The sequence below is a fragment of the Panthera tigris genome, chromosome B1 (assembly GCF_018350195.1).
Source record: "Panthera tigris isolate Pti1 chromosome B1, P.tigris_Pti1_mat1.1, whole genome shotgun sequence".
NCBI classification, from domain to species: Eukaryota; Metazoa; Chordata; class Mammalia; order Carnivora; family Felidae; genus Panthera; species Panthera tigris.
This window is the reverse complement of record NC_056663.1, coordinates 808,429-831,577: the sequence shown is the minus strand read 5'-3', so window position 1 is coordinate 831,577 and position 23,149 is coordinate 808,429. Positions and strand designations below refer to the sequence as shown.

General features: G+C 56.0%; 1 protein-coding gene across 1 annotated transcript in view; it reads left to right on the top strand.

The window, feature by feature from the left end:
* ERICH1 (glutamate rich 1) overlaps window positions 1-12,245 on the top strand; it is a 72,099-nt gene extending 59,854 nt beyond the window's left edge. The window contains exons 6-7 of the transcript XR_006216447.1: window positions 1,414-1,671; window positions 11,991-12,245. The gene's annotated coding sequence lies outside the window, so the exon portion shown is untranslated. The remainder of the gene's footprint in view (window positions 1-1,413; window positions 1,672-11,990) is intronic.
* The last annotated feature ends 10,904 nt before the right edge of the window (window positions 12,246-23,149 follow it).

Genomic DNA, 23,149 nt, shown 5'->3' with positions numbered 1-23,149 from the left:
CCCGCGAGATGGCTGGAGCAGTGGCCCAGCCGGGCGGGGCCTGGGTGCCGTCCCAGGTGCGGGGGGCCATCCGGCTCTCCCCACAGCACTGCGTGCTGGGTACCTGCACGCACGGGGGGGGGGGGGTCTCCTGACCCCCCCGGGACCCCAGTGCCCGCCCACTCACGTGCTGTCACCTGTACAGGGCAGGCTGCACTGAGTAAGCTCCTACTGTGTGCTCGCCCGTTGGAGGTGCTGAGACCCAGAGGGTTGGAAGCAGGATGCCCGTGGCCATGCGTGACCGTGGGCTTTGGTTTTCCATCTTCCTTCCACTGAGGATTGTCAGGTGGGACAAATTAACCCAAGCGCAGAAACGCTTTGGGTCGGACTGTAAACCTTTACAATTTCATGTCTTGTTTTCTTCAATGGAGAAAATAAAATGTAGCGAGAGGCTCAGAGACCCATGGGAGGTCTAAAATGGACACAGGGGATGCTTGACTGTCCACGCAAATGTGCCCCTGAGAGCAGGACTTTGTGCAAACATTCATGCGCTGGGGGCAGGCGGTGCGTGCGGCCTGGCAACGGGCTGGCCTCTGTTTCCTATTTTTGTCCTGACTGGGAGTCCTTCCACAGAAGGTCACCTGAGTGTCTTCAGTGCAGGTGGAAAGGAAACTATGAAAAATATAATTGTACCAGTTTTTCTGTTGGTTGTCCGGGAGGGAAAAATACACAGAAGGAGCAGTGTGCTCGAACCTGATTGCAACTTCACAGACCAGACTGGAAAGAAATCAAAGAGCTTCACAAAAACAAAGCTTTGATGACGAGCCTTTGGAATCACACAGCACGGCCCCCAAGATAATCCAGAAATACCCAGCAAACAGCCCTGCGTTTACTATCTGGCCTGGCCTCTACTCTTCCGGGAGTTCGTCCTGAATTTACATCTCCAACAATCGTTTTAGCTACATCTCCGCACACACCTACATGTTATAGACTGTGATTAGCTACATCTCCACACACACGTACATGTTATACACTGTGATACATAATTACGTGTGATAATGTGTAATATGCAATGCACACGGACAGTGTTTGTTGCTAGTGATAAACTTCACATTTTCACCTGGAAGCTTGAATTTTGGAAAACCTGTATCCATCAGTGTTATCGACATGGTTTCCTATTCCGCTTTGCAACTGACTTGTAAGAATCTGCAACTTACTGGGTTTTGCTGTTGTCTAAAATTATCCATAATTATTCAGAAAGGCTACTAACATACTCCTCACTTTTCCCGTTCTATAGTAAATTTGCCAAAGAGCTTGATTTTGAAAATGAAAGTTTTTTGTCATTAAAATGTGTTATTTGTGTGAACATATGACGGGTTTGTTATTCTTTTAAATTAACTAACATATACTTTGTATCTCCGTTGCAATTTCTAGCTGGTGAGTACTGACGGCGTCCACACATGCACACAGCACAGCCCACCGTGTTCCTCACGAACTCTCAGGCCTACGTTCAGGAGCCACTGCCGTCTACACATCTGCACCAACTCCCCCAGACTCCTTGGAGAAGGGCTGATTCCAGGCCCCGAGCAGAAGTACCCGGGGGGTTGGAGTTTCTTGTTCCAGGAAGCACGTAAGGGCTCAGACATTGCAAAGGACTCAGCAGAGTGACACAGAAGCCAAACTGGGAATCAGGTAAGCACCCAAGACAGCAATGACCTCAGTGGATCAAACAGTCGGAGTTTGGGGAAGAGGGGGGTCACGTGGCCCCTGGCAGGCCACCCCGAGTCCCACAGTAACCGCCAGTGGGGAGGCGGGAGGCCGGCCCCCTGCTGGGCAGAGCCGACCCTTCCCCAGATGGACTGCAGCCAGTCCCCGGGGGCTCCCACGAGGGGGCGTTGTTGGGGGGAAGGAGTGGGCCCCACGCGAGGTCCCAGTGAGTCCACGAAACCTTCCCCAGGGACGGCGGGGGTGTCCTCGCTCTCGGGCAGTGTCTGGTTTTCCATATGGTTCGGGAAGAGGGAAGGCATGTGCGGGGGGGGGAGTCTAGGTGAGAGGCCCGCGGTCTGTTCTTGCAGCTTCTCTGCGGGAGGGAGCGTGTTCGGATCCGTGGGAGGGGGAGCGTGTTCAGACCAGAAGCTGGGAGGGAAAGGGGTTCACTTACCGAGGGCCACATGGAAACCGCTCTGCCACACAGCTTGTCGTCTGAAACAAGCCGGGCCTCACCGGCTAGTTGCCCTGCTGGGAAGGGCGGGTTCAGCACCCCCCCGCCACCCCCCGCGCGGTGAGAGGGGCTCCCCAGGCCCCTCCCCTCAGTCGGAACCTCCTGCGTCAGCTGCCTTCCCGCCAGCCCTGGGGCGCTCCTGCCTTCCTTAAGGGCAGTGGGTGGTGGCCCTCTAGGTTCTGGTGGGGGAGACTCTCCCTGGCACTCTGATCCCAGGGTGGGGGCGGCCCCGGGGAGGGGAGGAGCCCCAGGGTGGGGGGCGCACCGCGGCCTACCTCAAGCCTCAAGAGGTTCCTGTCACCTGGCATTCCGGGTCAGCAGCCCTTGCAGTGCTCTCTACACAGGAGACCAGCCTCCACCTTCGCGTCTCTCCCTGACCCTCCTGCTCGGGAATCGCCACCAAGGCCCTTGGGCTCAGTGACTGCCCCATAAGGGGGCTTCTTTAGAGGCATAAACTCACAACTCACGATAATGAGGAGAAGGGAGAGGAAGCAAAGCCCTTGGGCAGATCTGGAAAATCAAATCCTAGTCTATTGGTACAAAAGACAATGAGCAAGAGAAAAGGCCGTGTACAGACTGAGTGTGGTCACATGGGAGAAAGTGAGCAACTGGAGTCCGGGAAACAAAAGAACAGCAACCAACCGTCCAGCCAACCACACACGAACCAACCGACCGAACAAGCACACAACCAACCGAACCACAGAAGAGCAAGTACCCAACGTGGCGGGTGTGTGATTTACAAGAGCACTCACAGTTTGAGACGCGAAATCTGCTGTTCTGAGACTTGGAAGTCTCTGAGAGAAGGCAAAAGAACACACACAAAGCTCTGCACAGGCCTAGTGACTATTTGCCGTGTCTGCTTCACCGACAGCCTGTTGCCCTCGGTGTCTGCACACAGGGTAGAGGAGACTTCGGGAAGGCACGCCGTCTGCGGACGACAGCAGGTGCCAGACCTAGACGAGGGGCGGAGCCCAGCACCACCGCTCTTCCCAAGACGCCCACACCTGTGCCTCGGACTGGGGCGGCCGCTGAGCCCCGCTGCGGACCCAGGCTCTGCGGAGACACTTCCGAGGACACGGCGAGAGCGTGGCTCCTGGTTTCCGCCCGTTGACGAAGCTTCTGTTGGGAGTGTGGCCAATAGGCGTTTCTAACTGAAGAGAAGGTGCCCAAGTTGGTGGAGCTGGAAAATCGTTTACTTTTCTACTAAAAAGCTCCTTCAGACACTCACTCATGATTTTACCATTGTATCCTCTCTCTTCCCGATAGTAAGATGCATTTATTTATCTACGCACATGCCATTTTCAATTAGGAAAAATGCAACATTTATGCATAAAATTATTAACCGACATTGAAAAAGGGGTTCAGGGAGGCACATGTCAGGAACAGAAGGAGAGGGGAGACAGGGGACGTTCCCGAGGATCCCCCACTAGGCGGACCCTCTGCAGCTGAGCCGCGGGGCGGGGCGGGCGGGACTTCTTCCCCCCACCCCAAGCTTGCTGACGTTGGCCTGTGTGTCTCAAGCTCCCCCACGCCTCACTCTGTCAGTCTCCTGATAGCAGGTGCCCAGGAAGGGCCTCACGGGGGGGGCGTCACGGAGAGACCACGGCCCAGCCGCGGGGGACATGGCTTGTGAGCCAGGCTGCGCAGGGCGGGCGGTCTGCGGGCTGAGCGGCCGCACCGGTGCCGTGAGCACAGTTGGAGCCTGGACCGGGCTGAGGCTCCTGTGGGACAGACTCGGTATCACCTGCTCGCACTTCCCAGCCCCCCACAGGAACACCCTTAGGATGCCCGTGTGGAGGGTAGAGCAAGGGGAAAAAGCTTCTCCCCCACCCCGGGTTCCGGTGGGGGGCCCTGAAGTTCACCTGCGGCCACACCGCGGCACGTGCGTCTCCCCCCACCACCGGGTTCTCTTCTCTCCCCTCCGGGTTCTCTCCCCGCCTCCCCCCGGGTTCCAGGCGGGGCCCTGCAGGTGCACATGCGCCCACACCGAGGCACGTGGAAACAGCGGAGTCTGCTAGCAGGTGGAGGGCCCCCCATCGCAGGAGAGGCTCCTGGCAGTGGGACCGGCCTCGCCAGCACCACGAAGAACAGAACATTTGCAGCGGGGTGGTGACCCAGAGGGAGGGACTTGGGCTTTTAGGGCAGCAAACCTGGAGGGTAGAGCTTGGGGAACCAAGGAGGTCACGGTGCCCACAAGGGCAGGCAAGGGTCTAGCACGACCCCTCCTCTTCCTGGCCCGGGAGAGGGGAGCCTTTACCCACGGCATTTCTGTCCTTGTTCTAGGCCCACGGGTGGAGCAGGGAGCAGCTGTGTCTCGTGTCTTCTCAGCCAAGTGGCCTGTGCTGGGGTGGGTGTTGTGGCTTCCGGCTCCTTCCGGGGCCGTCCAGCTGTGGTTCAGGGTGCCAGTGGCCTGGCAGGACACTCGGGAAGAGCGGGCCAGGGCTTGAGGGAGGAAACACGGCGGAGCGGGTGGTGAGTGGAGACCCTCGGAGGACTGTGGGCAAAAGACAGAAACATTCTGTCTCCTGGGAAGGTCACAGCCGAGGGCAGCCTCCTGGAGGGGAGGCGTCCTCGTTCGCCACGGTGTCGGTGTCGTTTCCTCATCTTAGCTGGTTAACAACCAGAAGCACCGACCGCGTTCCTTGCCCTGGAAGCGCGGGCAGAAGGGGCGGCCGCAGGGTCAAGTCCCTTTCTGGAGCAAAGCCCGCATCTGCGTGCCTCCCCCTCGAGAAATAGCCATTCAAGTCCTTCCCGCATTTGTTTGTTGACCACACGTTCTTATGAGTCAGTTCTGTTTCATCTGAGCCTCGTGGCCCTGGTCGGACGAGGCCGCTTGAATTCCCCGGACCCAGGCGTCCTCGGGGAATAAACACCACACCCTCATTTATCCGTAAAAGAATTAATGGTAATCCCCTGATCTCCGAATGACTGCATAAACTGCCTGCCACGCTCTGGCCCTGTGGGACAGCAGGCAGGCCGCAGGCCACCGCGGTCACCCCCACCCCTGCTCCGTCCACAACGCGCGCCTTGGCCTCCCAGAGACGCCGTGCCCCAGGACCTTCCCTCGGCATCCGCTCTGGAGAGACGGGTCAGTTCTTCCCAGAGTGGCCTGCGTCCTCCGCCAGGCCGCTGTTTGCTCACTTCTGACCCTGTACTCCCTGGGGCTTCTGTCTCTGAGGTCAGCAGGTAAACTGGGTGACACTGCTCACCTGCGGTCATTCTGTTCCCTAAGCCTCCCCGAATTGCTCACATTGTCTGTGACGCTTTCCTGAACCAGCTGCGAGAAGGCCTTTCCCGTCACCCTCAGATGACCACGGCTCCCCTACGAAGGCAGGGGAGAGTTCCATTTATCCCCTACCCGGTAGGAGCCAGCTTCCGGGTGGAGACTCCACGGGGACAGCTAGGTGTGTGTGTGTCCGTCTCTCTAGCCGGTTAGGGCCTCGCAGATTTTCCTGGGGCCAGCGGGAGCCCCCCGAAGCTGCCCCTGTGTCCTCCCACTGTGCTGTGTTTTCGAGTTACCATTGCTGTCTGAAAGCAGCAGATGGGGGGTGGGGGGGGAGAGCCTCACACTTCCTGTGCCCAGAGCTGGGATCAGCCGTTTCTCCAGGGATGGGTTCAGAATCAGAATCAGTATTTTTCAGAATCCTTCTTCCTCACAGACTCCCCCTACCGCCACCGCCCGTGTGGTTCATAACATCAGGTAGGTTTGGGGTACCTTCACCCCTATAAAACCTGGCACAGTTCCTGGTACATAGAAGGTGCTGAATAAAAAAAAAAAAATAAAAACAGAATGTCAGTTTTCTTCCTGCCTCTAGACTGACAACCCGCACTGAACCAGAGCATGAATTTAAGCCCAAAATAACCCACATTGACTTGGGTGTCTCGCTCAACGTAATTGTCAGTCTCAGGGGCGCCTGGTGGCTCAGTTGGTTCAGCATCCGACTCTTGGTTTCAGCTCAGGTCCTGATCTCGTGGTTTGTGAGTTTGAGCCCATCATGGGGCTCTGTGCTGGCAGTGTGGGGCCTGCTTGGGATTCTCTCTCTCCCTCTCTCTCCGCCTCTCCCCCACTCACCATATCTCTCTCTCATAAACTTTTATTTTATTTTATTTTATTTTTAACGTTTATTTATTCTTGGGACAGAGACAGAGCGTGAACAGGGGAGGGGCAGAGAGAGAGGGAGACACAGGATCCTTAGCAGGCTCCAGGCTCCGAGCTGTCAGCACAGAGCCCGACGCGGGGCTCGAACCCACAAACCGTGAGATCATGACCTGAGCCGAAGTCGGACGCTTAACCGACTGAGCCACCCAGACGCCCCTCTCTCATAAAATTTTAAAAAATACATCGGTTTCGTATCGAATCTAGCCATTGAAAAGAAAACGTGGTAAGCGGCTCCCAAGTCGTGTGTTTTCCTGAGATCACCGATCTTCCTGTGAGCGCGCCCGCCCGGGACCGCACTCAGCCTCCGTCTCCTCCTCCAGGCCCTGTGTCCACACAGTCCCACGGGGGCTGGGGCCCTGCCCTGTGAGTCTGGGGGACACTCAGTGCACAGCACTGCTTGTCCCGTCGGGGAGACGTGGTGGAGGCCACTGGCACCACCGCCGGAATCCCCACGAAGTCTCCTCCTGATTCCCCGCCTTGGCCCCCGACGCCCCAACGACACAGCCGGAATGCCTGCCTGCACCTGCTTGTCCACGGACTCTGCCCACCCACACCTGCTTGTCCGCAGACTCACAACCCGCACAACTGTGCTCTGCGTGCTCCCTGCAGACGAGAATGTGCCCTCTGTGCCGTCAGAGTCTGCCTGGGCGCCGGTACCCGCACTGCTCTGAACAAGGCTGTCGGGACAGGCGGATGTCCCCCAGGCCCACCGCCCGGGCCACACGCTCCCGTGAGCGTGTGGCCAAGTCTCACCTCCTCTTCGGACCTCGCCCTGACCCCTGGGGCACCTGGAGAGACCCCAGCGTGTCACGTCGGCTCTCGATCCCCGTGTGTCTGCTCTTCGCTGGGCCTTCTACACACCCTGCACCCCCAGAAGGGCCCCTTGCAGCCCAGGGTTGGCCAGTCCACACGCTCCAGGTGGGTGATGCCCCAGGCCCGTCTCCCAGGCCGGGAGCTGGCGGGTCTGAGTCCGCCTTCCTGTGGAAGGACTGTCTGGCGATCTGGGGCTGGCTCCCGGTGCCACAAATGGGCTGACCTGAGCTTCTCGGGTGCATGGCTGCCACAGGGCTCAGCTCTCGCCCGGGGGACTGAGAACGTTCCACAGACAGGCAGGGCGCCCCAGTGGACGCTCTCTGTGCTCGGCCTCGAGGGGGCAGGGCACAGACGGGAGGAGCTGGTTCCCAGCCAAGAAGGCGGCTTCCTCACCGAACACGAAAGCCACTCTGAGTTGTGCCATTTTCTCTGTAAGCTCCGTCCTGGTTTCCAGGGTGAGGCGTGAAGGCTCCGCCCACTGTGCACGTTGTGGTAGCAAAGCACCTCGGTGCCCCGAAGGGAGCTCCGTCTTCCCATCTCCCCAAACCTTGGGAGACAGCAGCAAAGCGCTCTGGAGAGTTCAGACCCCCTTTGTCCTCACTCATGGGGTCAGTCACATGCGGCCGGTGCTTGTGCACACGTGCGGAGACTCGGGCCAGCGCTTTCCAAGTGATGCGCTTACCGCGGAAATGCAGGGGTCCCTAAATCTTTCTGCTGAGCTTTACATCACGTGCAGCCGTGTGCAGATTTCCAGAACAGACTCACCGGAGCTGGTCCACTGGGACGCGGCAGACCTCGCAGGCATCGGGCACGGGGGGCGGGCAGGCTGTTCCTGCTCGCTCTGCTCCGTTCCACGTGAACCCAGACCGAGGGCCACGGCCACCCGGCGCCGGGTCAGCCCAGCGGGGACAGGGAGACCCAGCGGGCAGCGGTCACCCCTCTGCGCCCTCAGCTGCAGGGAGGACGTGTCCCGCTCCGCCCCGGGCAGGGCCCCGCTGCGCATACCTGAGCGTGGACGCTCGGTAAATGTGCGGTGGCGTATGCATACGGGGGGCTGGTCCTCGGCCGAGGGACGCTGTCACCTGGGGAGACCGTGGTGGCGTGCTCGTTTCTGTTCACGCCCTGTTTCTAAGACTGAGACGTTTCGCTCCTTGCGCATCCAACTGTGGGTTGCAGCCGCCGTCCGGTATTCCACAGTCTGAGCTGACGGCCCATTCCGTGGGCCCCACGCCCCCATCTCCCTTCCCCGGTCAGTAACGGGTTTGCTCTGACCCGCTGGGCCGGCCGCGTAGCTGTGTTCTGACGGCGAGGCTCCTGGGGGCAGCGAGGGGCCTCACTCCCGGGCCTCACGAAAAGACTACGGTCGCCACATTCCGTGCCTCCCTGGAGCAACCTGACGTGGCCACACACAGCAGCCTCAACCTGCAGAGGCTGGGTCAGGTGGTGGCAGGATGGCCGGAACAGAAAGGAGGAGGTCTCACCAACCCTGGGGCCCGGCCACGTCTCCCTGGAAGGTGGGCTTGAGGAAGCAGGCGGCCATGCCCATCCTCACCAGCCCACTCCCCACGTGGGCTCGCCCGACGCAGCACAGCACACCCAAGGTGCGTGAGGCCACGTGCAGGTGCATCTGGGTCTGTACAGAGCAGGGCCACCCCATCCCCGCCACCCCCTGCCTCACTCGCTCCAGGACGCCCACCCCATGGGCGCCCCCACCTGGCGCACACGCTCCTTGCCGGCTCCCCCTTCGGATGGGTGTCTCGTCCCCTCTGTGACTCGAGCAAGTATCCACGCACGCTTCCTCGGGGACCGCCCTGCGGGATCAGCCCGTCCCTCCATTTCCTAGGGTTCTGTAGGGATTCTGTTGTCCTCGAAGCCTGGTGGGAATTCGCTGAACGCTCTGGATGCATATCCCTCCTCCATGAGGACATCGTAAGACCCCTCCGGCATCTCAGATGTCCGTTAGCTGTGCTCGGTGCATCCTTACTGAACTGCCCAGTCTCCCCCAATTTCCGACCCATAAAATCCTGAGTGGCGCCATGGTCTTCGTTTGTTGTTCGCCAGCAGTTACTGGAGCATGTGGCTGATTTACGGATAGATTTTCCTTGTTCGTGAATCCTTGCACTGACCCTCACTTGTTCACGGTGCCCAGTCTCCTTGTGGTCACGGATTCGGTTAGTCAAATCTTCACATTCACAAGCGAGGTGGACCATACTTCCCTTGCTGTCTTCATACGGTGGCCACCCTGCCTGGGCTGCTCCCCTGACAGCCTAGCGTGACAGGAGACCTCTCCCCACTCTGCGGTGCTGTCTCCTGTTCTTCCTGCCCTTCCTCCTCCTCAGTCTCCGGTCGTGGCTGTTAGACCTACGTGATCTGAAGCTCCCTCTGCTCACCCCCTGTTCTTTCGCCCCGTGTTAGGGTTGAGGTGTGCTGAAGTCCTGATGTCCAGGCCTCAGAAGGTGACATTTGGAAATAGGGTCATTGCATATGTGATCTGTTAAGCTGCGGTGAGGCTGTACTAGAGGAAGGTGGGTCCCCAGCCCAGTATGACTGTGCCCTTATAAGAAGGGAAAATATGGACGCCGACATGCACGTGGGGAGAAAACCACGTGAGACAGAGGCAGACGATGGGATGATGCATCTACAAAGCCACGCAAAGATTCCTAGCCACTGGAAGAGAAGTCGAACATTCTTCCTCACAGCTCCCAAAGGAGCCACGCCCCCTGGCACCTTGACCCTGGACTCCCAGCCTCCAGAACTCTGAGACAGATCATGCTTTCTATTGTGTGGGCCACCGGTTCATGGCATTTCGTCACAGCGGCCTGAGCAAACTAACACACTCTCCATCCGTCACACACGCCTCTGGTCCCTTCCTGGCGTCCGCTTTCTGAGGACCTTTGCAGACGCACCGGGACTCCACATGACAATGGAGTGGAGGACACGCACAGGTGGCCCAGCGAACATCCACACAGAAGTATAACCAGATCTGCAGGAAATGTCTGATGACCTTCGTGAGTCCTGCTAGGCTCGTGCCCTGACAGGGAACACTGTGAGGGGCTGGAATTTTCTTTGTACCACTCACCCAAAGAAAATCTCAGTTGAGGATTCATGTAATCAGAGTAACTTGAGTTGGGTTTTTACTTTATAAAACTGTGGTATATTCAACATGACTGCCTGCATTATGGTTCCCCAGAGAAACAGAACGATAAGAGATATATAAAAAAATATTTAGCATAAGGAAGTGCCTCACGTCGTTGGCCCAGCAAGTCCAAAGTCTGAGGGTAGGTGGGCAGATTGGAGACCCAGGACAGCCCGTGTTCCAGTCCAAGTCTGAATGCCACACCCTGGAGAATTGTCTTTTGCTCAGGCAGAGGATGGCCTTTTTGTTCTAGCCAAGCCTTCAACTGATTGGATGAGGCCCACCACAGAAGGGGGGCACTCTGCTTTCTGGAAGTCCACTGATTTGAATGTTAATGTCATCCAAAAACCACCTCACAGAAACTGCCAGAGTAACGTCTGATTAAATATCTAAGCACTGTGGTCTGGTCACAAGCACACATAAAACTAGCCAACACACTGCATTTCCAAGGAATCAGAGAGGATTCCGTTTCCATGCGATAAGGACAGTGGCAAACAGCACACTAAACTGTGTTTTAGGTGTTGTCAGTTCGGAGATGGAGACGGGAGGGTGGGGAGGGTGGGGAGGAAGCAGACATTCTCCGAGGTGAGGACACGGGACCCCGGGGTGCATGACTCCCGGCCATCGGTGCCACCCTGACAGGTCAGTTTTGTTCATTGTTGGTTGTTCGCCTCGGCAATGCCAGCCTCTCCCCTTGAGGGGAGGTTGAAATGGTCGTGTGGCTGTTGGGGGTCAATGTCATTCGTGTACCCGGTGAGACCCAGTGTGGACAACCCATGCCTGCATAACTACTGACAAATGGAAGTCAGCTTTTAGGGGCTCCCGTGGTTTAGCTGCACAGCACTTACCTGAGTTCAAGCTGGAATCGGGCCCAACGTCACACTGTCCATGATGAGCCTGACACAGAGGAAAACCCAGCTGGCCTCTTGGGGCCCTGATTTCCACCCTAAACTGAAAACCTTACTGGAGGTGCTAATTCCTGAGGTTTGCTTTGTGGGTTGGCACGGCCCAGACACGCCCAAAGTGCTGGCGGGTGGGCAGTGCTCAGTGCTCAGTCTCTCCCAAACTGGTTAGGCAGACACAGGGGCCGCTGCCCTGGCCACGTCCCAGCTGGCTGAGCCACGTTCTTTCTTATCTCCATCCGCTTCTTCGACCTCATCACGAAGCAGCTCCCCAGGGCTGTGTGTCCGCATCTATCCAGGCTGTGCCACGGGAGACACCCTGTGTTTTCATGGGCGGTGGCCCGCTGTGTCCCTGAGGCCGCAGCAAAGATGACACATTCACCCCCAAAAGGAACAGAGGAGGAACACCACCCTCTGTCAGGAGACGTCGCAGAGAACACGGTGTCGTGTGACTGGCAACATAAATTATTGTTGACAACCCGAAAAGCGTTTATAACAGAGCCCATCGGAGCTTTTTAAAATCCTCGTAAAACACTGGAAACTGACGAAGGAATACGTGTGACCCGTGTGACCCCTCCCGAGTGCCCTGTGGTGACCGATGTGCGGAGACACCCAGGCTGCAGTTAGGGACGCACAGCAAGGAAAACGCCTCTTTCAGCTAATTGTTAAGGTATTTAATGTTCCAGGGAAAGTGTTAAAGTTCTCAGGGTTCGATAAATGATGATGGCATTTTTCACACTGAAAATGCTGGAACAAATCCTGTTTATGCTCTTTTTTCAGGAGGCGGGTCGAAGGCTTTCTCAACAGTGGGCCAGTGGTTTCGGGGAGACGAGGGTCGGCTAATGGCACAGGCGTGCTTTCTGCCGGTTGCGAGATGTGAAGTCGTGACGTAACGGCCACTCGTTTATGTCCACGAGGGTCCTCGGTGAGACGCACGTTGTTCCTCTTGGTCTTCTGCCGGATCAGCCTGAACGGTTTTCCCGGTCCTCCTGCAGGTGCTCGGTGTCCAAACCCGACATGGGCTCAAGGTCAGGGCACGTGAGCCAGAGCCCTGGGCGCCCACGGGACTGGGCTTCCCTGCGACTGTGGAGCTCAGCCCTCAGGCGGTGGCCGCCCATCCAGTGGCCTGTGCGTCACCGCTAGGGGCTGTCCAGGTGGGTGTGGCGGCATCATCAAGGCCCTTCTTAGCTGGAACATGTGTGACCCAGAAGAGCTAGGGCAGTCCCCACCCCCGCGTGGTCAGCTGGGGAACAGACACCCCCGGAGACCAGCAGCAAGTGGCCGGTGTGCCAGCGGGGCTGCTGGGGTGTTGTGCCTCCGGTTCCTCGCCCAGGACCAGGTGACAGCGACAGGACTAAGGGAGACAAGCGCCTTGTGTCCTCAGGAGGCCAGACCGCACCTCCGGGAGCCCTCACGCGGCCAGCGAGTAGGAGGCAGAGGCGGATTAACTCCCTGCCCACGTTGCTGCCGGTAAGTAGCCTGAGGCACCGAGCTCTCCTTCCTCACTGTTTCTCTCCCAGGCAGGCGGCGTGGACGTTGTGACAGGGAGGCCCGGGGCCCGGTGTTTCCTGGCGGAGTGGCCCCTCGAGGAAGACTGGGGTCACGGCAGTGTGGGGACGGGGCTCAGGGACAGAGGCAGCGGTGGGAAATGTACCTACTGGGACCAGACATCCTTGGAACAGAAAGCACTATGCAAAACCAAGCTGGGTTCCGTGTTTCATTAAATGTCAATTTAAATTTTTTTTTTAACATTTATTCATTTTTGAGACAGAGAGAGACAGAGCATGAACGGGGGAGGGTCAGAGAGAGGGAGACACAGAATCTGAAACAGGCTCCAGGCTCTGAGCTGTCAGCACAGAGCCCGACGCGGGGCTCGAACTCACGGACCGCGAGTCGAAGTCGGACACTTAACCGACTGAGCCACCCAGGCGCCCCTCATTAAATGTCAATTCAGGCAAATTTCCCAATTTTAGTCTTCGTGAGACCTGAAGATTTTGCTGGCACTTTCTCGTCACTCCTGATGATCTTTTTCAACCTGTGGAGGATTGCTCTGAATATATAAGGTTGCTGTGATAGGGAAAAAATTCTAATTTTTCTCCTTTTAATTACAGCTTTGAATGCAGTATCGATTTTGCTCAAAATCCTTCTAGCCTGTAATTTAGTAAAACTAATTCAAATGAACACAGACTTCTCCCCGTTAGGTCTCATAATGGTTCGTGAAAGTCTTAATTAAGCATCTGCTAAAAGGTAAATGAGTTACGAAAGTGAGCATGGCTGTCACTCTGGACTAGCTACTACCAAACATTTGAGAAAGAACTGTACTAACTCCTGCTTTAATTAAATGATGAACATCTCTGCATTAGACTCTGTATGGGAGTCACCTCGTGTAGGAGGCAGTGGGGACACTTGAACACGAGGACGGCCCTGTGCCCAGTCACCACCGTGCAGTCTGGCGTCCAGAGGCACGGTCCACAGGTCACGTACAATTCAAAGCAGCACGAGGCCACACTTCCCCAGGGTAAACCAAGCTTGACTTGAGTCATAATTGGAGGCAGAGCTACAGTAAGAGACACCACGAGCAAGCGTTTGAAATATTCGGATTTTCCACTGCTTCCTGCGTCCACATGCCCAGCACCCACGTGCCACCGAGTTCACGCAGCGGACGACGCAGGGAATCAGGGATGAGAAAATGCCCCGAGATCCCGGGAGGCCTTCGGTGGAGGCACCGGCAGGGAGCAGTCTGCTGCGGGAAGAGTCACGGGAAGGGTCCTCGTCGCAGCTCAGGGAGCACACGGGACCCGCGAAGGAGGTGCTGACACGGACTTCTCCTGAGGCCAGCGCCTACCTCTCCACGGGCAAGCGGGGGCCGTCTGTCTGCTGTTTGCCCCCAATCTTTGCACCTAGTCGGGCCTCTGGCACAAGAGGGGTGGTGGTTGAGCCAGGCAGCGGGAAGGGGGCAGGTGGGGCCTCGCGGTAACACGGGCCACTGCTCTGTCTCAGAGGAAGCCAGTGCCACGTGTGGTGTCACGGCTCCCGGCACGTGTGTGGGTCCTGTGCAGAATACTGGGAAGGGGACACAGGACCGAGTCCAGGAAGTGTAACATGAAGGTGGCCGATCGTTTTCAGGGGAAAGCAAGCCGTGCCAAAATCAGCGCACACACTCGCAGAGACCTGTCTGGGAGCCCGGGAGACCTGCTTGGGGAGGACGGGAATGTTGGGACACATCGGTGACACGTGCACCACAGAACACGTCGGACCAGATGTTTTCTTCCCAAGAACAACAGCAGCGAGAATGCAGCCTGTGCCCGGCCCCTGGGAGGGCATGGGGCCCTGCTATCATGCTATCGTGCCTGCTTGGCGACCCCAGTGACAGACTGAATATGCAACAGCTGGGCCATGTGCAATAGAACTCTGCCCCAGCCCTGCAGCCGCCAGCCAGAAACCAGCCTGTCTTCCAAGGTCACCAGCCCTGAGGGCCCAGCCCTGTCCTCCGAGGTCACCAGCCCTGGGGGCCCAGCCCGTCCTCAGAGGTCACCAGCCCTGGGGGCCCAGGCCTATCCTCAGAGGTCACCAGCCCTGGGGGCCCAGCCCTATCCAGCCTGTCCTCAGAGGTCACCAGCCCTGGGGGCCCAGCCTGTCCTCAGAGGTCACCAGCCCTGGGGACCTAGCCCTGTCCTCAGAGGTCACCAGCCCTGGGGGCCCAGCCCGTCCTCAGAGGTCACCAGCCCTGGGGGCCCAGCCCATCCTCAGAGGTCACCAACCCTAGGGGCCCATACCCATCCTCACAGGTCGCCAGCCCTGGGGGCCTAGCCCTGTCCTCAGAGGTCACCAGCCCTGGGGGCCCAGCCCATCCTCCAAGGTCACCAGCCCTGAGGGCCCAGCCCTGTCCTCCTGAGGTCACCAGCCCTGGGGGCCCAGCCCGTCCTCAGAGGTCACCAGCCCTGGGGGCCAGTCCGTCCTCAGAGGTCACCAGCCCTGAGGGCCCAGCCCTGTCCTCCGAGGTCACCAGCCCTGGGGGCCCAGCCTGTCCTCAGAGGTCACCAGCCCTGGGGACCCAGCCTGTCCTCAGAGGTCACCAGCCCTGGGGGCCCAGCCCTGTCCTCAGAGGTCACCAACCCTGGGGGCCCAGCCTGTCCTCAGAGGTCACCAACCCTGGGGGCCCAGCCTGTCCTCCAAGGTCACCAGCCCTGGGGGCCCAGCCCGTCCTCAGAGGTCACCAGCCCTGGGGACCCAGCCTGTCCTCAGAGGTCACCAGCCCTGGGGGCCCAGCTTGTCCTCAGAGGTCACCAGCCCTGGGGGCCCAGCCCTGTCCTCAGAGGTCACCAGCCCTGCGGGCCCAGCCTGCTGAAGCCAGACGTGTCTCTAGGAAGTCAGACCTCTGTCTCTAGCAACCCATCCAGGAAGCCCAACAATCATGCTGGGACAGCTGTCCCCACAGCCAGAACTTGATCAGTAACTGACAGCTTCCCCGATTTTGTCCCCGCTTCCCTCTTAGGACCAACCACAGAAAGCCAAACACGTTCCCCAAACCAGTTCTGAGGACGACGCTCCAGGCCTGCCCAGGCCCGACTTCACGGCGCCCACAGCCTCCGTCAGGACACGGGCCTTCCTCCCCCTCCCCCCGGCGGAGGCCCGGCTCCTGTGCCTGCCCGTGACCTTCTGCCAGAGGCAGGTGAGCCGGCTGACGGCCCTGGGACAGCAGGCTCTGAGTCAGCAGCCCCTGCCGGTCCTCCCGCGGTGCGTGCATCCCGGCTGTTTCCACACCAGCAAAGAGCAGGACCTCACACGTTGGCGAGGCCACCAAGCCCAGGGTGTGTGTGTGCACTGGAGGAAACCCATGCCCCCCGCATCGTGCCAGGAGGCCCTGCCCTCTGCTGAGGAGCCCCTCGACCGCCTGACCTGGGTCTGGGCACCGGGGGTGAAGAGAGCGGTGACTTCCTGGAGCTCACAGGTGTCCACAGACTCCTCAGGCCCCTGGCCCTGCTCCCCACATCCCCCCCAGCGTCCGTGCGGGCCTCCCCTCTCTCACAGCTCGGACCCTGCTCTTTAGGAACGTGGCCCAGACGCTGAATTCTCTCCGGCTATTATGTAGCACACAAACATCCCTGAACCGAACAGCTTTGACGGTTCGGGGTCCGCAGAGGTTATCCAGAGTACAACCTCGGACCAGATGCACCTTCTTGGAATTCCCTTCCAGAAGGTCCCCAGAAGGCCGAAACAGGGGTGCCTTCAGGTAACCGTATGGTGTGTGGGCAAACTTGGGAGCAAGGCTGGAAATGAGAAGGGTCAGCCCTGGCCCCCCTTCATCAGCCCTTTGGAACCGGTGCTGGGGAGTCGGCTGGAGCTCCTGAAAAGTTGTGTTTCTTACCACCAGGCCAGCCTGCTGCAGCCCAACCCCCAGACGTGTGCCAGGTGGAGCCCCAGACAGGAGCTCCCGGCCTGGCCCTCGCAGAGGAGGTCAGGAGCACGTGTGTCCCAGCCTCTGGCCCCCTGCCTGCGCCCTTCTGCCCCGGCTGCGTCTTGGGACGGCAGCGCCTCCCTCGTGCTCAGCCTGGGTGGGCTGGTTGGAGGGGTAACTCTGTTGACCCCCTCCAGGGCTGCAGGATGAAATGAAACAATGTGTCCTCTGAGAGCTCCCTGCCGCAGAGTTCTGGGTCGAGGGCTGACTCGGGTTGGGGCTCCCAAGGGAAGGGGGGCTGGACGGTGGCTGCAGCGGCTGAGAGGAAGCCCGTGGCCCTGGGGTCGTGCCCATAGGCATCCGGAGCCTCCCCGGTTGTCATGACCCTCCTGTCTCCCCCTCCTCGTTCCCCAGATGCTCCAGAAGATTTGCTCCATCCCGCAGGCGCCGGGAACGGATGGCGGATGGTGAGGCACCCCTGCAGTTCTGTTCTATTGAAGGGGTGCAGAGGCCCCACACAAACACGCGCTCGGGCACATTGCCTACTTTGAGCCGAAGTCATCGGAGAAGCAGAGCGGGTGGGCTGTCTGACTTTATGTAAAAAGGTGGATGAGGTTGGGGACCGGTGAAGTTTCAGGGTGATGGGGGTTCACGGGGTCCAGAGCCGATGGCCAAGAAAGAATTCTTGAAGACGTCTTTGGTGCAAAAAGGTGATTTTATTAAAGCAGGGGACAGGACCCATGGGCAGGAAGAGCGGAGCTGGGGTTGTGAACAGTGTCTGGTTTCATACTTTGGAGCTGGGGGGTCACGTCAAAAGGGCGGCCCCCAGAGGGACTGTGATCCCGCTAAGCAGGACTCAGAGATGCCAGAGGCCCGGCTGTTGCGGAGTTCAGGTTGTTTTCCCTCCAGGAGGCATTAACATCAGGACGGTAGGGCGTCCTGGAGAGATGTTCTGCTCTGTATTCAAGTCTGGTCGATGGGCTGCAGGTTATGAGGGCATTTAATTTCACCTGCCATTTCCTTCTTGCTTTGTTCCCACATCACTATGGAGGGTGATGTTGGGGCTCCAGGAAACAGAGTCTATAGGCTTCTGGAGATGAGGCTATTGATCATAGTGCCTTTTCTTGTAATTTACTAAGATATTTATAAACCGATGGAGACTGGTCTTACAGGATTGTGATCTCTATCAGGTAGCCATGTGTTTTTCCCTTTTCTTTGTCCCCGGGCAGCCTTGAGTGCCTGAGGAATGTCACACGTATCCCACCTGGGGGGTGGGGGGGGGGGGTGTTAGCTTGTGTTTTGCCCTCAGCTTGCCCCAGGCCCTCTCATCAGGGACGCAGGGGTTTCTGGGGCCTCCCTTTCCCCCTGCAGACTCCGCACTCAGTTCTCGGGCAGCCTGTGCCCAGAGGGCAGGGGGAAGCTGGTTTCCTGGTTCCCTGTTTGGTGCTGCTCCTCACACAGCTGCTTCTCCTCTAAGGGAACAGACGGGAACCATGGAAACCACGGACCGTCACCCAGAATTTTCAGCAGCGGTGGAGGCAGGCGCCCAGCAGCACAACAGGTGCAGGCGTGGACAGGGCGCCCCCCTGTGCAGGTGTGCAGGAAGAGGCCCGCAGGGGCTGTTTAACCAGCTGACGGTGGGTTTTTTTTCCACGCACAAGGATGACTCAGCAGAATTGCCCGATTCTTGTGTCTGGGGGCTTCCTCACCTCTAACCACGAGGGAGAACCACCTCTGGTCTGGCTCCGGGGCGGGAACTGTTCCTGTTAACCGGGTGGGGCTGCTGCTCGCGGCCCCAGAGAGCAACAGCCACTTCGCTCCACCACCTTAACACCCGACCCCGAGGACGGGGACACGTGAACTCACTCGAGCTGACCGCCTCTGAGTGGGACTCAGACATTAGTGGCTAAGTGATCTCAGACCTAATTACAGCGCAGTCACAGGAACCAATGACTCGGACACAGGCAGCTGTGGTTTCTGTAGCTAAAACAATCACTTGCAGACCTTGACCTTTTTAGGGAATTCTTATTAGCACGCCCTCCACCAAGGTGAATTAAGGGAAGGGCACACGCATGTGGACCAGGTCACAGCTTACATATTTGGCCGCACGTGCCGAGCTCCAGAACCTTACCTGCCGGTGTGATGTTCCCCTCCCAAGACAGGCTGTGCGGAAAATACTCACGTAACGTGGCAGATGCCTAAGTGGTGATTTTTGAAAATACACACACACACACACACACACACACACACCCCTTCCTCGTACCCAGGCTCGAGTGAAATCATCTGCGTGAGCTTTCTCTGCTTCAGAAGGTATGTCCCTCCTCACAGAATTACGGGCTCACACACGACACCCTTCTCCCTGCACAATTAATCTGGAAATATTATTACACTATCATGTGAATGATCTTTGAAAAAAGGTCTTGCGTATGTGGAGCGAGAGGGACCTTTCAGAAGATGCCTTGGGGTACAAGCTATTAACCTTTACCAGGCTAATTAGAGCCATCCAGAGTTGTAATTGTATGTAATGTAACTTTGCCTTACATCAGCTTCCTTCCCCAGGGTTTTAGGGGGTCTTGGGGATTTTTCTTTTTTAATTTTTAATATTGCAAAGGATGCCCTGCCCATACCATTTAGTGTAGACACTCAGGGACTTGCTAAACAGGATGATTGTTGTAAAGGATTTTTTCAAGGGTTATTTAATCGTTTCAGCATTATGAAGTACAGGTTTATACCATCCTGAAGATGTTTCCCACACAAGAACTCGTTTAAGGAAATTTGAAACATAAACTTGGGCAGGTTCTGACCCAAACCGCCCCATCAGTTTCCACAGGTCCGTGTATTTACCTGCACAAGTACTGACTGGACTGACTTCGGGCCCCTGCCCCCACTCGTCCAGGGGGAGAGAGGGAACGCCGGCCACGTCCACACATAAGGGGCCAGAGGGGCTCTCCGGCGAGGTGGAAAAAGCAAGTGTTTTGTGGAATTTCACATCTCCCTCAAAACTCACTGACCCACGTAAGCAGCACCTCCTTGGGGCTGAGGTGGGCGTGCCCTGTCACACTCAGGAGGACGGGGCCAGTGACACGTGCCCTGGATCTGGTAGCTTTTCACAATCACAAGCGAGATGACTCTACAAACGGGGGGAGCCCCACTCATGCCCAGGGTGTTTGTGTACATTGCTTCTCGGGAGGTGAACTGGAAGAAAGAGAGTCGTCGTGGCCACAGAGGCGTGCTGGCCTGGGCCTGGGCGCAGCCCTCGGCGGTCACCCCTCAGCGGCTCCAGGCAGGAACTAGAAAGTGAGAAGTTCCCCAGAATACTAAGATTTCATAATTTTGTTACAAAAACAGGGCACTGCTGCCATTTCACGAGCACCCACCCTGCGGGCTCTTTAAGGGAATTTTTTTTCTTTTAATGTGTATTTATTTGGGCGGGGGGGTGGGGAGAGCAGAGAGAGAGGGAGACACAGAAGCTGTCAGCACAGAGCCCGACCCAGGGCTCGATCTCACGAACCCATGAACCGAGAGATCACCTGGCCACGCGGGTGCCTGATCTCGGACGTCCGGCCCCCGAACGGTGAGAAGCGACGGTGTGGTTTACAGTCCCAGGCCACGGTGCTGTTAGCAGTCGCCCCAGAGGGTGAGGACTTGGCCTTCTAGCCCCTTCCGTGGGGTGATGGGCAGCTGGGAGAAGCCATCCCTTCTCTGCTGTTCCGTCACCTTGCGCCCAGAGGCCAGGGCCCTCCCGCCCTGCTGCCGTCTCGGTCTTCCCCCTGAAACAGGGTGCTGTCGAAAAAACCCACCAGACGCCGAATAGAAGCGAGGCAAGATTTTATTCACGGCCGGGCCAAACCTGATCTCCTGATCTTAAGGAGAAGAGTGCAGAGAATGGCCCCGAACAAAGGTAGCAGTGAGCTTCTGTGGATTTTAGCAAGTCGGAATAGGTCATTATTTAGTTAACTGATTGCAATTTACAACATTTCATGGTAGCCATATTGTGACACACAGACGTTAGTGTTGGCGGGAACCTATCAACTTAAAGTTCTTTGTCCTAAGAGGACAAATGACCAGTCGTAGTTAGACACCTAAGATACCGTGGGGCAGCGAGTTGGTGACTTTTTACGTGTTGGCCTTGCCTAGGCCAGATCTTGGTAGAAGGGGTGCGGGAGCGTTTTGCCACCTAAGTTATCTATTTAGCAAGCAGGCGAAGTTACAGAAGCGAGATAGGGCGGTTAGTAATTTCTGATAACCCTAGTAGGGAACTACATAAGCTTTTATCTCAATTATTCATGAAAGGTGAGTTTAAGCCGAACTTACGTACAATAAGCTTTCTGATATCTTATAAGTCGACCTATTACACACCCACCTGGCCGGACCCAGCTGGTGCTTCCGGCACCTGTTGAAGATTGCAATTCCACTCGCCCATGAAATAGGCGAGTTGGGGGGTTGGGGGGCGGAAGTTTTTCTTTTCAGCTTTGCTGAGATACAACATACGTGATGATGTGATACACAAACACATTGTGAAATGACCACCACCGGGTAAGCTAACATGCCCATCACGTCACAGAATTGCTATTTCTGTGTGTGGTGAGAACACATAAGGTCACTCCCTCCCCACCTTCCTGGTGCACGTGCAGCACAGTCCTGTCCCCTGTAGCCGCCGTGCCGCCCGCTAGGTCCCCGGGACTCATTCATACCCAAGCTGACAAGTTGTGCCGCTTGACCAACGTTTTCCCGTCCCCTCACCCCGGCCCTGGCCAACCCCGCAAACGCTCCTCTGTGAGTTCAGCTCTTTGAGATTCCACACGTCAGTGAGGACACACAGCTCTTGTCCCTGTCTGGCTTATCCCTCCCTCAGGCTCCATCCACGTTGCTACAAATGGCAAGATTTCCTTTTTTTTTACGCAAAACGATAGGACTTTTTTTTTTTTTTTTTTTTTTTGCTACTGCGTTGTAGTAACTCCTTATACATTTTCTTTCTTTTTTTTTTTTTGCTACTGCGTTGTAGCAACTCCTTATACATTTTCTTTTTTTTTTTTTTGCTACTGAGTTGTAGTAACTCCTTATACATTTTCTTTCTTTTTTTTTTTTTTGCTACTGAGTTGTAGTAACTCCTTATACATTTTCTTTCTTTTTTTTTTTTGCTACTGAGTTGTAGTAACTCCTTATACATTTTCTTTCTTTTTTTTTTTTTTTGCTACTGCGTTGTAGTAACTCCTTATACATTTTCTTTCTTTTTTTTTTTTTGCTACTGAGTTGTAGTAACTCCTTATACATTTTCTTTCTTTTTTTTTTTGCTACTGAGTTGTAGTAACTCCTTATACATTTTCTTTCTTTTTTTTTTTTTGCTGAGTTGTAGTAACTCCTTATACATTTTCTTTCTTTTTTTTTTTTTTTGCTGAGTTGTAGTAACTCCTTATACATTTTCTTTCTTTTTTTTTTTTTTTTGCTGAGTTGTAGTAACTCCTTATACATTTTCTTTCTTTTTTTTTTTTTTGCTACTGAGTTGTAGTAACTCCTTATACATTTTCTTTCTTTTTTTTTTTGCTACTGCGTTGTAGTAACTCCTTATACATTTTCTTTCTTTTTTTTTTTTTTTGCTACTGCGTTGTAGTAACTCCTTATACATTTTCTTTCTTTTTTTTTTTTTGCTACTGAGTTGTAGTAACTCCTTATACATTTTCTTTCTTTTTTTTTTTGCTACTGCGTTGTAGTAACTCCTTATACATTTTCTTTCTTTTTTTTTTTTTTTGCTACTGAGTTGTAGTAACTCCTTATACATTTTCGAAGTTACCTCTTTACCAGATCCTCTGTGCAAGTTCTGTTGACGGTCTCCTCTGCTGTGGGGAGGAATTTTAATTCCGTGTGGTCTCACTTGTTTGTTTTTCTCTGTTGTGTGCTTTTGCTGTCCTCTCCAAAAAGTAACTGCCAGGACCTGTGTCAAGGAGGCTTTTCCCTATTTTCTTCTGGTGGTTTTGTAGCTTAACATCTTACGTTTAGTTCAAGTCAAATCAACTTTTTTGTGAATGGTGTGAGATAGGGAATCCGTTTTACTACCCAGTTTTCCCCGCACCCTTTATTGAAGAGACGGTCATGCGCCCACTGTTCATTTCTGACTCCTTCGTTGTAAATTAAGTGACCATACGTGTGCGGGGTTATTCCTGGGCTCCCTGTCCTGCCCACTGAGCGAGGTGTCTCTTCTGTGCCAGTACCACATGGTTCATATAACCCCACCTTTGCCGTAAAGTGTGATGCCTGCACTTTGTCCTTTCTCAAGACTGATTCTGCACGAACCTCGGGACTGTTTTCCACCTCGATGAGAAATGCCACTGGACTGTTCAGGAGGATGGCATTGCGTCTAGGGGTGACTCTGGGAAGTGTGGGCACAATAACAGCCTTAACTCCTAGCACGAGAGATCTTTCCACCGACTTGTGTCTGCTTCGGTTTCTTTCATCAGTGTCTTGCCGATCTGCTCCCGCCTTGGCTAGACTTCTTCCGAAGCATTTGTTACTTTTGATACTATTGTAAATAAGGTTGTTTTTT